The sequence below is a fragment of the Nerophis ophidion genome, linkage group LG09, assembly GCF_033978795.1.
Source record: "Nerophis ophidion isolate RoL-2023_Sa linkage group LG09, RoL_Noph_v1.0, whole genome shotgun sequence".
Classification (NCBI taxonomy): Eukaryota; Metazoa; Chordata; class Actinopteri; order Syngnathiformes; family Syngnathidae; genus Nerophis; species Nerophis ophidion.
Genome location: NC_084619.1, coordinates 6,220,047 through 6,233,673, shown reverse-complemented (window position 1 = coordinate 6,233,673; position 13,627 = coordinate 6,220,047). Strand labels below are relative to the sequence as shown.

Below are 13,627 nucleotides of genomic sequence, written 5' to 3'. Positions count from 1 at the left end.
GCGGTAGAAAATGGATGTATGTATGTATTATTGTATTATATATTGTGTATATATATATATTGTATATGTATGGGGTGGGACCTAATAAGTTTACTTCTTCCCACTCCCTTTTGAGCCCATCTTAACATCTACAAAAGATTAGTCACATGTAATGTTTTCAATGTAGGTGTAAAAATAATGTATATATATATATTTCTTTTGTATTTTATGTCATTCTTTTGTTTTGTTTGCATGGCTCAAAATAAACCATTCATTCATTCATAGTAGAATACCAACAATGTGAATTCAAAAGGGGCTAGGTAAGAAACTACCCATGCTACCCACAATAAAAGACAATATAAGTCCCTGTTGATATAAACCAGTGCTTTTTAATTATATCCTGCTACACCCCCGTAGGAAGAAGATAACATGTTGCGCCTCCTCCCCTGTCTCCGTCACAACTATAAATAGTATAATTTGTCTAGAAAATTGTTATAAGTATACCTCGCATCAAATGACGTCCTTATTAATATCGAAGAAAACCAAAAAAGAAATTAAGATCAACTTATAACCAATGATAACTGTTATGATCCGCTGCCCGGATCATATCATGTTCAGGTTTTGAGTCATGTTTTGTATTATGTTCTGCTAATGTTTGCCTTAGTTCCTGGTTGCACTTCCTTGCTTGATCTTGTCTCCATAGTTACTTATTAGTTTCACCTGCCACTTGTTTATTGACGCGCACCTGCCTTGTGATTACTGCCTTATTTAAGCCTGCCTTTTCCGTTGATTCGACCTTGCTTCCTAGTTTGTGTGACGACTTTGATTACCTGATCTGTACTTGCTAGCTTCCGCGCTAATCCTTTGTTAGTTCTCTAGCTCACATGCTAGCGCTTTGTTTTTTTCTAGCTCCCATGCTAAGTTTGCTTGTTTTGCCTTTTGTGCCTTGTACCAGTTTTTATGTGTCATAGTCTGTTTTATTTATTAAATAAATGTTTGTTTCTTACCTTCACGCTGTGTCCGTAGCCTGACAGCATCAAGAAAGAACGAACCCGCACGATGCCCCGCAAGCGTCACAGATAACTTTATTAACATTGTTTTTTTAGTCTGTAAACAAATTTTCAAGTGCATTCATTTGAAATTGTAAATTGTTTTAACCTGTTTTAAATGAATCAAAGAGTATTGATATCGCCCTGAATCACAGTTGCCTCGACGGGTTGCACAGTTCACAATGACCTCACTGGTCCGAACCCACATCCTGAGTGACCAGCTGCCTTGGATGCCAAGTGGGTTATTGCAAATTATTCATGACGGTTTGAGAGTCCAGTTCATTTTAAACTATAAACGTTGTTTGAACCATTTCATACATGAAAATAAAATTAGATCATTAAAAAAAATCATATTGATCAGCAACATAATATAGGAGCACGATATAGTGCAGGCCTTGGCAATTAGTTTGACTCGGAGGACAAAATTTTGAGGAAAAAATGTGTCTGGGGGCCGATATATCTATTTTTAGGAAAACTAATTAAAATAAACTCACAACAATGCCTGATTGAATGCTAAAAACATTATGAAGACCGCCTTAAAAAACAGAATGGAATTGTACATTTTTTTACTGAATGAGACACCCAAGAATGTACATGAAAAAGAATAATGTGGGATTTACAATTTTAACTATGATCTATAAAACAGTAAATATTAAGGATGATGTTTCTTAAGAAATTATGGATTTCGATGCCATTATCGAATCCTCTTATCGAACCGATTCCTTATCGATTCTCTTATCGAATCCAGAAGGGTTGTTGTATATGGAAAACAAACACAATACTTGGTTTAACGAAAGCTCACTTTTATTTTTTAAGACAAAAATAAAATTGAATAAATAAATAAATATTGACTATTGGGTCTACCTTTGTTGGGTCTACGATTAGATGGCGACTTGTCCAGAGTGTAGCCCACCTTCCGCCCGAATGCAGCTGAGATAGGCTCCAGCGGTAGTAAATGGATGGATGTTGTTACCCCCCCCCCCAAAAAAAATGTATAAAATAAATAAATATAGACTGTCAGTGCCCCTTTAAGTGGGCCACCTAAAAAAATATGTATTTCTTAGTAAAGTGAAACCATGCCTTGGAGCGTTTTTTTCCGGTCCATTGTTAAGTTAAATTTAAAGTACCAATGATTGTCACACACACACTATGTGTGGTGAAATTTGTCCTCTGCATTTGACCCATCCCCTTGATCACCCCCTGGGAAGTGAGGGGAGCAGTGAGCAGCAGCGGTGCCGCGCCCGGGATTCATTTATGGTGATTTAACCCCCAATTCCAACCCTTGATGCTGAGTCCCAAGCAGGGAGGCAATGGGTCCCATTTTTAGAGACTTTTGTATAACTCGGCCAGGATTTGAACTCACAACCTAACAATCTCAGGGCGGACACTCTAACCACTAGGCCACTGAGTAGGTTGTTGTTGCTGCTTCTGTATCTGCCGCCGAAGGACTTAGCTACGTCATTTCCTGTGACACGAGATTCGTTCCAAAGGATTCGAATAAAGAACCAAATCTTTTTGTTTAATATGCGGGTTTCCATAACAGGAACCGTTTCTCCATCCATCCATCCATTTTCTACTGCTTATTCCCTTTTGGGGTGGCGGGGGGTGCTGGCGCGTATCTCAGCTACAATCGGGCGGAAGGCGGGGTACACCCTGGACAAGTCGCCACCTCATCGCAGGGCCAACACAGATAGACAGACAACATTCACACACTAGGGCCAATTTAGTGTTGCCAATCAACCTATCCCCAGGTGCATGTTTTTGGAAGTGGGAGGAAGCCGGAGTACCCGGAGGGAACCCACGCATTCACGGGGAGAACATGCAAACTCCACACAGAAAGATCCCGAGCCTGGATTTGAACCCAGGACTGCAGGACCTTCGTATTGTGAGGCAGACGCACTAACCGGCATAGCTCGGTTGGTAGAGCGGCCGTGCCAGCAACTTGAGGGTTGCAGGTTCGATTCCCGCTTCCGCCATCCTAGTCACTGCCGTTGTGTCCTTGGGCAAGACACTTTACCCACCTGCTCCCAGTGCCACCCACACTGGTTTAAAAAAATGTAACTTAGATATTGGGTTTCACTATGTAAAGCGCTTTGAGTCACTAGAGAAAAGCGCTATATAAATATAATTCACTAACCCCTCTTCCACCGTGAAGCCCGGAACCGTTTCTCAAAAACTGATTTGTTTCCATGGAATCGGTTCTTTTCTTATCAAACAACCGGGAGAAACGGTTTTCGAACATCATCCCTAGTGAATACTGAGAACATATAAACGTCACACACCCTCTCCATCTACATCAGGGGTCTCAAACTCAATTTACCTGGGGGCCACTGGATGCAGAAACTGGGTGAGGCTAGGCAACAAGAAAATATTTCTTTAAAGAAATCTAACATGCACTTTTTAATGATTTCACCTTCTTTAAATGGCTTTCCCGCCCTAGCAACATACTTGCCAACTCTCGCGATCTTTCCGGGAAACACCCGAATATCAGTGCCCCTCCCGTCTATCGCCCGGGGCAATCATTCTCCCTATATTCACCCGGAAAACAATATGAAGGGCGTGCCGTGATAGCACTGCCTTTAGTGTCCTCTTCAACCTGCCGTCTCGTCTGCTTTTCCACCATACAATCAGTCACATTTTGTATGAAGCTTCAGCAGATCCACGGAAGTGACTGCAAGCCACACAGGTCACACTGAGGGTGGCTATATAAACAACTTTATCACTGTTACAAATATGCGCCACACTGTGAACCCACACCTAACAAGATTGACAAACACATTTTGGGAGAACATCCGCACCGAAACACAACATAAAAAGAACAAATACCCGGAAACAAATGCAGCCCTAACTCTTCCGGGCTACAATAGGGGGCGGGTTTGGGGGAAGCAGGGGTGTACATGTAGCCCGGAAGAGTTAGGGCTGCATTGGATTCTGGGTATTTGTCTGTTGTGTTTATGTGCGGATGTTCCCCCAAAATGTGTTTTTCATTCTTGTTTGGCGTGGATTCACAGTGTGGCACATATTTGTAACAGTGTTAAAGTTGTTTATACGGCCACCCTCAGTGTGACCTGTGTGGCCGTTGATCAACTATGTCTTGCAGTCGCTTACTGCGTCGACAGAATCCAAATACAACATGAGGCTGAGCTGGCACCCTATTTGTACAGGTTGTACAGGACGCTAAAGGCAGTGTCTTCATGGTGTCTCCTTAATACTGTTGTTTGAGTGACATTTGGGAGAATGATTACCCCTGGAGGGGCACTGACGATTGGGAGTTTCCCGGAAAAATCCAGGGTATACAAGTATGACGCTGTAAAGTGTCATTCATATAAAACTCGCGGGCCGCACCAACATTAAATGTTCATATTATGTGCGGGCTGCAAAATAACGTTTCGTGGGCCGAGGGGGTGTATATTGTAGCCCGGAAGAGTTAGGGCTGCATGGGATTCTGGGTATTTGTTCTGCTGTGTTTATGTGCGGCTGTTCCCCCAAAATGTGTTTTTCATTCTTGTTTGGTATGGATTCACAGTTTGGCACATATTTGTAACAGTGTTAAAGTTGTTTATACGGCCACCCCCAGTGTGACCTGTATGGCTGTTGATCAATTATGTCTTGTAGTCGCTTACTACGTCTACAGAATCCAAATATAACATGAGGCTGAGGTGGCACCCTATTTGTACAGGTTGTAGAGGACGCTAAAGGCAGTGCCTCCATGGTGTCCCCTTAATACTGTTGTTTGAGTGACATTCGGGAGAATGATTACCCCTGGAGGGGCACTGACCATTGGGAGTCTCCCGGAAAAATCCAGGGTATACAAGTATGACGCTGTAAAGTGTCATTCATATAAAACTCGCGGGCCGCACCATTTTCACATTATGTGCGGGACGCAAAATGGCGTCTCGTGGGCCGCGGGGGGTGTATATTGTAGCCCGGAAGAGTTAGAGCTGCATGGGATTCTGGGTATTTGTTCTGTTGTGTTTATGTGCGGATGTTCCCCCAAAATGTGTTTGTCATTCTTGTTTGGTGTGGATTCACAGTGTGGCACATATTTGTAAGTGTTAAAGTTGTTTATACGGCCACCCTCAGTGTGACCTGTGCGGCTGTTGATCAACTATGTCTTGCAGTCGCTTACTGCGTCGACAGAATCCAAATACAACATGAGGCTGAGCTGGCACCCTATTTGTTCAGGTTATAGAGGACGCTAAAGGCAGTGCCTCCATGGTGTCCCCTTAATACTGTTGTTTGGGTGACATTCGGGAGAATGATTACCCCTGGAGGGGCACTGACGATTGGGAGTCTCCCGGAAAAATCCAGGGTATACAAGTATGACGCTGTAAAGTGTCATTCATATGAAACTCGCGGGCCACACCATTTTCACATTATGTGCGGGACGCAAAATAACATCTTGCGGGCCGCGGGGTGTATATTGTAGATCGGAAGAGTTAGGGCTGCATGGGATTCTGGGTATTTGTTCTGTTGTGTTTATGTGCGGATGGATGTTCCCCCAAAATGTGTTTTTCATTCATGTTTGGTGTGGATTCACAGTGTGGCACATATTTGTAACAGTGTTAAAGTTGTTTATACGGCCACCCTCAGTGTGACCTGTGTGGCTGTTGATCAAGTATGTCTTGCAGTCGCTTACTGCATCTACAGAATCTTAATACAACTTATGCCTGGGCTGGTGTACGGTTTGTACAGGTTGTAGAGGTCAGTAATGGCAGTGTCTCCACGGTACCCCCTGAATATTGTAATTCGGGTGAAACTCGGGGAAAGTTAACTCCTGGAGGGGCCAGGGGCGTCACTAGACCTAATACTGTACTGGGGCACAAACAATTCATGTGAGCGTGCAAAGCGCGCAAGCGAAAACATTTTTAGCACTTATTTATCATAAAAAATACATAAATAGTGCTTTAAAGTATGAAATCATATCAGATGATGTTGTATGGATCTGTGATTAACCACCTGAAATTAACTCATGCATTTGACCTACTTGTGCACTTTTTTACCCCAGACTTCTAAACTGCTACTGGTAAAAGCAAAAAGGAAGAGCAATGAATATTTTTGAAATATTTATTGCAGTAATCATCTGCAAATTTAACATCTACAAAAGTAAAACAAAAAATAAAGCACCCCTACATCTCTGGGTTCTTTTATATTATCTAATTTCCATTTATGGCAATGTGGCTAATCCTATTTCAGATACACAAAACTATAAAATATACACAAAACAATAAAGCCACAGTAGTAGAATAAATGAACAACTGTTGTGTGTCTGTTCAGGGAATCTTTTTCTGAGAAGTAAACTGTAACGTCTCCTTTTCATTTTTGCAAAGTGGTCAATCACTCTGGACAGACATGGAAATATTACAGTAACTGTTATACAGTTGACCAGTGGTTCCCAACTGCTGGGTCGCGACATAAAAGTGGATTGTGTGTCATTTTCAGTGAGTCGCAGTCACATGTGTGCATGGAAAAAAGTTTAAGGAGAAAAAAAATTGTGGCAACAAAACCAGATATTTTTAGCCATTTTTCTAGTGACTATTAGTGAGTATTTTAGCAAAAGGCAAACCGACTAACAAGTTGGAGGAGGACTCAGGACATACATGGAAATATGTGTTTTAAAAATCTAAATGGGGCAACAAAACCCGATATTTTCAGCCATCTTTCTGAAAACAAATACAGAAATGTTACAATTTTTTCTGGAAACAAAACCAGATGCTTTAGCTGTAGCCATTTTTCTGGTGACAAAACAAGATTATTTTAGTCAAAGTCACAGCGATTAACAAGACAAGTCTACTGTGCTATTTTTCTGTGAAATAAACTTGAATGATTTAAAAATTTGGCTCACGACTTGATGATATGGAAAAATGTTTTTCTTCCTGAAGATAAAGCATTTGAGAAGCACTCAACTCACACATGCTGACTCCAAATCATCATTGATGCAGAAGCAGCAGACAATAACCAACATTATGTTTCATGTTCATTGGAAATTCCCCCGACAGCTCGTACAGAAAATGAATATGTTTGTTTTGATACAAGGAATAACGTTAGCATCAACTTAAGACAATGATGTTGCTTAGCTAGCTAGGACTTCACTTACATCTCTCATTCCTGCTGCTTCTTCTCTGCTGCGGGCAAATAACTTTCTTAAATCCATCTAGGACAGGGATAGGGAAACTATGGCTCTAGAGCCAGATGTGGCTCTTTTGATGACTGCATCTGGCTCTCAGATAAATTTAAGGTGACATGATGAGTAATAAATAATTCCGCTGGTAATCACATTGTTAAAAATAACATTCTCATGCATTTTAATCCACCCATCCGTTTTCTACCACACCTGTTCAAGAAGTCGCATTAATGCTGAGAAGTCTTATATTTATTATTGGTTAGCTTTAGAATAACAATGTTGTCCAAACGAGTAAGAGACTTATTGTACTCTAAAAATGTTGGTCTTACTTAAACATGCACACATTTAATTGTATTCAGTGTTAAAAAATATCTCACGGAAATACATTTTGAAATATTTGGCTTTCATGGCTCTCTCAGCCAAAAAGGTTCCTGACCCCTGATCTAGGAGTTACAGTTTGAGTCAAATCAAAATCAAAATAATGTAATTAACAAATTGTTGTTGGCTAACGTTACCTAACTCAGCAGTGATTCTCATCCTCTCTCTCTCTCTCTCAACTGAAGTCTCGATCCACACGTGAATAAATTACCATATTAATTAGCCATGTGCTCATTGTTACGTGGAGTGAATACAGTAGCAATCAATTACAATACTAAGTAGTATGTGTGCTGTTGTCTATGTTCCATCCATCCATCCATTTTCTATGGCTTATTCCCTTTTGGGGTGGCGGGGGCGCTGGCGCCTATCTCAGCTACAATCGGGCGGAAGGCGGGGTACACCTTGGACAAGTCGCCACCTCATCGCAGGGCCAACACAGATAGACAGACAACATTCACACACTAGGGCCAATTTAGTGTTGCCAATCAACCTATCCCCAGGTGCATGTCATTGGAAGTGGGAGGAAGCCGGAGTACCCGGAGGGAACCCACGCATTCACGGGGAGAACATGCAAACTCCACACAGAAAGATCCCGAGCCTGGATTTGAACCCAGGACTGCAGGACCTTTGTATTGTGAGGCAGACGCACTAACCCCTCTGCCACCGTGAAGCCCGTTGTCTATGTTATGTAGACTTCAATAAATAAATGATAAATGGGTTGTACTTGTATAGCGCTTTTCTACCTTCAAGGTACTCAAAGCGCTTTGACACTACTTCCACATTTACCCATTCACACACACATTCACACACTGATGGAGGGAGCTGCCATGCAAGGCGCTAACCAGCACCCATCAGGAGCAAGGGTGAAGTGTCTTGCTCAGGACACAACGGACGTGACGAGGTTGGTACTAGGTGGGATTTGAACCAGGGCCCCTCGGGTTGCGCACGGCCACTCTCCCATTGCGCCACGCCGTCCCAAAACTTAAAACTCTGAAGCGTTTTGTTTTTTTTACTGGTGAAATATTCACTGGGGCACGTGCCCCAGTGAAATCTGTCTGGGAGGAGCACCAAAAAATGGGAGTCTCCCGAAAAAAATCGAGAGTATAGAAAAATGACGCTGGAAAGCGCCATTTGTATAATACTGGCGGGCCGCACCAGCAGTAAATTTTCACATCAAGGTGCGGCGTCTCGTGGGCCGCAATTAGTGAATTGTGAATTATATTTATATAGCGCTTTTCTCAAGTGACTCAAAGCGCTTTACATAGTGACACCCAATATCTAAGTTACATTTAAACCAGTGTGGGTGGCACTGGGAGCAGGTGGGTAAAGTGTCTTGCCCAAGGACACAACGGCAGTAACTAGGATGGCACAAGCGGGAATCGAACCTGCAACTCTCAAGTTGCTGGCACGGCCACTCTACCAACCGAGCTATGCCGCCCCAATTGGCCCACGGGCCGCGTGTTTGAGACCCCCTGCACTAAAAGCAGATGTCGTCATAAACTATCCAAGTAACATAACACCGAAGAGAACAATCTAGTGTACTCATTAAGCAGGTGGTTCATAATGTTTAAAACTCATTTTTAAGGTCCTACATTTTTCGGTTAATATGATCTCGAACTCCGTATAGTTGATGGAAAATGTATTTGTTTTGTGTCAGTTGTCAACGGGCAATGCAAGCAGAGGCGTATCGGAAGAAAAAAAAAAAAGTGTCAACTTGCTGCAAAAGCAGAAATGTCACGCTGAGCCACGCAGTCATTTTTTTTTTTTTTTTATGATTATTATTGTAACGCCACAGCTCTGCTTTACGTCCTACGCGATCAATACCGTCGGAATTGTCAACAATGGACGAAAGGAGGAGAAAAAAAAGCGACGTACCAACTACTTCTTTTCCATGTCCTCCACACACTCCAGCGCACCTTCCACACCGCGGAGTCTCTCGTCGTCCGAGCCCGGCGATGAGGCAGCGCCTCTGCGTCCACGCAGGCGGCGAGCTCCGGTGTAGCGATCACCCACCTAGCACCGGATCGTCTTTATTAAAAAAAAAAAACAAAATAAAACAAAAACAATATTAGTTGCTACTATTCGGTGTTTATTTCGCCGACGAACCGTGAAAGGCAGATGTAAAAGTGGTCGGAAGGTAGCTACGCGCGTCCAGGCAGACCGGCCCACTCTGCTAACATGACCCGTCAGAGTTGATACATTCACGGGGAGGGGAGGAGCCGGAGGAGGGGCCAGCAGGCTGGGAGTCAGCAGCAATTACTTTTTAGAGGCGAGGCCCCCCCCCCACCCCACCCCCCGGGGCCCCATTAAATAAAATGGAATAAAGTTGTGAGCACAACATGGAGCTGATAACTTTTTGTTTTTCCATCCGGCAGTAAAAGGGGGGATGATTATATAACCTGCTGGCCAACATGAATTGCTATAATATAATACTTTTATCCATCCATTTTCTACGGCTTATTCCCTTTGGGGTCGCTGGTGCCTATTTCAGCTATAATCGGGCAGAAGGCGCTGTACACCCTGGACAAGTCGCCACCTCATCGCAGTACTTTTATAATATCTTTGTATATTATTGGAAATTAATGTCAGTTATTGTCACAATCTCAGTAGTTCTCAAAAGGGGGTACTTGAAAGTATGCCAAGGGGTACGTGAGATTTTTTTAAAATATTCTAAAAATAGCAACAATTCAAAAATCCTTTATATATTTTTTGAATAATACTTCAACAATGTACGTTCATAAACTGTGAAAAGAAATGGCATCCATCCATCCATCTTCTTCCCTCTCCCAAGTCACTTCGTCTAGCTCTTCCCGGGGGATCCCAAGGCGTTCCCAGGCCAGCCGGGAGACATAGTCTTCCCAAAGTGTGTCCTGGGTCTTCCCCATGGCCTCATACCGGTTGGACGTGCCCTTAACACCTCCCTAGGTGGCATCCTGACCAGATGCCCGAACCACCTCATCTGGCTCCTCTCGATGTGGAGGAGCAGTGGCTTTATTTTGAGCTCCTCTGCAACAATGCAATATTCAGTGTTGACAGCTAGATTTTTTGTGGACATGTTCCATAAATATTGATGTTAAATATTTCTCTTTTTGTGAAGAAATGTTTAGATTTAAGTTGACAAATCCAGATGGATCTCTATTACAATCCCCAAAATGGGCACTTTAAGTTGATGATTACTAATCCATCCATCCATTTTTTACGGGTTATTCCCTTTGGGGTCGCGCTGGTGCCTATCTCAGCTACAATCGGGCGGAAGGCAGTGTACACCCTGGACAAGTCGCCACCTCATCGCAGTACTTTTATAATATCTTTGTATATTATTGGAAATTCAGGTCAGTTATTGTCACAATCTACACCAGTGGTTCTCAAATGGGGGTACTTGAAAGTATGCCAAGGGGTATGTGAGATTTATTTTTAAATATTCTAAAAATAGCAACAATTAAAAAATCCTTTATAAATATATTTATTGAATAATACTTCAATAAAATATGAATGTAAGTTCATAAACTGTGAAAAGAAATGCGACAATGCAGTATTCAGTGTTGACAGCTAGATTTTTTGTGGATAAGTTCCATAAATATTGATGTTAAAGATTTCTCTCTTTGTGAAGAAATGTTTAGAATTAAGTTGATAAATCCAGATAGATCTCTATTACAATCCCCAAAGAGGGCACTTTAAGTTGATGATTACTAATCCATCCATCCATTTCCTACACTTATTCCCTTTGCGGTCGCGCTGGTGACTATCTCAGCTACAATCGGACGGAAGGCGTTGTACACCCTGGACAAGTCGCCACCTCGTACTTTTATAATATCTTTGTATATTATTGGAAATTCAGGTCAGTTATTGTCACAATCTACACCAGTGGTTCTCAAATGGGGGTATGCGTACCCCTGGGGGTACTTGAAAGTATGCCAAGGGGTACGTGAGATTTTTTTTTAAATATTCTAAAAATAGCAACAATTCAAAAATCCTTTATATATTTTTTGAATAATACTTCAACAATGTAAGTTCATAAACTGTGAAAAGAAATGGCATCCATCCATCCAATCTCTTCCGCTTATCCGAGGTCGGGTCGCGGGGGCAGCAGCCTAAGCAGGGAAGCCCAGACTTCCCTCTCCCCAGCCACTTCGTCTAGCTCTTCCCGGGGGGTCCCAAGGTGTTCCCAGGCCAGCCGGGAGACATAGTCTTCCCAACGTGTCCTGGGTCTTCCCCGTGGCCTCCTACCGGTTGGACGTGCCCTAAACACCTCCCTAGGGAGGCGTTCGGGTGGCATCCTGACCAGATGCCCGAACCACCTCATCTGGCTCCTCTCGATGTGGAGGAGCAGCGGCTTTACTTTGAGCTCCTCTGCAACAATGCAATATTCAGTGTTGACAGCTAGATTTTTTGTGGACATGTTCCATAAAAATTGTTAAATATTTATCTTTTTGTGAAGAAATGTTTAGAATTAAGTTCATGAATCCAGATGGATCTCTATTACAATCCCCAAAATGGGCACTTTAAGTTGATGATTACTAATCCATCCATCCATTTCCTACACTTATTCCCTTTGGGGTCGCGCTGGTGCCTATCTCAGCTACAATCGGACGGAAGGCGTTGTACACCCTTGACAAGTCGCCACCTCATCGCAGTACTTTTATAATATCTTTGTATATTATTGGAAATTCAGGTCAGTTATTGTTACAATCTACACCAGTGGTTCTCAAATGGGGGTACTTGAAGGTATGCCAAGGTGTAAGTGAGATTTTTTTAAAAATATTCTAAAAATAGCAACAATTCAAAAATCCTTTCTAAATATATTTATTGAATAATACTTCAACAAAATATGAATGTAAGTTCATAAACTGTGAAAAGAAATACAACAATGCAATATTCAGTGTTGACAGCTAGATTTTTTGTGGACATGTTCCATAAATATAAAGACGTATTTTTTGTGAAGAAATGTTCAGAATTAAGTTGATGGATCTCTATTACAATCCCCAAAGAGGGCACTTTAAGTTGATGATTACTTCTATGTGTAGAAATCTTTATAATTTAATCACTTGTTTATTTTTCAACAAGTTTTTCGTTATTTTTATATCTTTTTTTCCAAATAGTTCAAGAAAGACTAGTAAAAATTAGCAACATTTTGCACTGTTATACAATTTAATAAACTACAAAACTGATGACATAGTGCTGTATTTTACTTCTTTATCTCTTTTTTTCAACCAAAATTTTTTTGCTCTGATTAGACGGTACTTGAATTAAAAAAATGTTCACAGGGGGTACATCACTGAAAAAAGGTTGAGAACCACTGATCTACACCATTTATTAATCACAATAATAAAGCGGTATAGTTCAGTTGGTAGAGTGGCCGTGCCAGCAACTTGAGGGCTCCAGGTTCGATCCCCGCTTCCGCCATCCTAGTCACTGCCTTTGTGTCCTTGGGCAAGACACTTTACCCACCTGCTCCCAGTGCCACCCACACTGGTTTAAATGTAACTTAGATATTGGATTTTACGATGTAAAAGCACTTTGAGTCACCAGAGAAAAGCGCTATATAAATATAATTCACTTTACTCTGGGATCACTTATTCATTTTTTTCAGGCATCCATCCATTTTCTACCGCTTGTCCCTTTCGGGGTTTCGAGGGGTGCTGGAGCCTATCTCAGCTGCATTCGGGCGGAAGGCGGAGTACACCCTGGACAAGTCACCACCTCATCGCCGGGCCAACACAGATAGACGATGACATGAAAAAGAAGAACAAGGTAGACAACACATAATATTTAATATAATACAAAAGGTAATGTCCAGTATGTAAGCATGATGATCCAGTTTTGCCTGAAAGGGAGTTGGAAGAACATAATTTATTTAATACCACCTCCAGTTCTCCATTCAGTGATTATTAATACATTGAGTTTTACTGTTAGTTCAAGTATTATAATACAAATGTTGTGTCATGGGGGCATTACCACAGGTAACAATAATCATTACACTGTAACAATAATTTCTATCAACGATGTAGGAAGAAGGAACATACCAACAATGGTAAGAGACAACATAGCAATAATGGTAAGGAAACATTGAGTTAACACTTTGAGACAGCAGGTCTAT

General features: G+C 41.8%; 1 protein-coding gene and 1 long non-coding RNA gene across 2 annotated transcripts in view; one reads left to right on the top strand and one right to left on the bottom strand.

Annotated features, from left to right (window-relative positions):
• Positions 1–9,732, bottom strand: part of trim8a (tripartite motif containing 8a) — a 64,038-nt gene extending 54,306 nt beyond the window's left edge. Inside the window, exons 1-2 of the mRNA XM_061910147.1 lie at positions 9,637–9,732; positions 9,406–9,558 (exon numbers count right to left, since the gene is read on the bottom strand). The gene's annotated coding sequence lies outside the window, so the exon portion shown is untranslated. The remainder of the gene's footprint in view (positions 1–9,405; positions 9,559–9,636) is intronic.
• The window catches only part of LOC133558954 (uncharacterized), a 91,628-nt gene that overhangs the window by 75,302 nt on the left and 2,699 nt on the right, over positions 1–13,627 (top strand). The window contains exon 3 of the long non-coding RNA XR_009808066.1: positions 13,121–13,281. This is a non-coding gene — a long non-coding RNA (uncharacterized LOC133558954). The remainder of the gene's footprint in view (positions 1–13,120; positions 13,282–13,627) is intronic.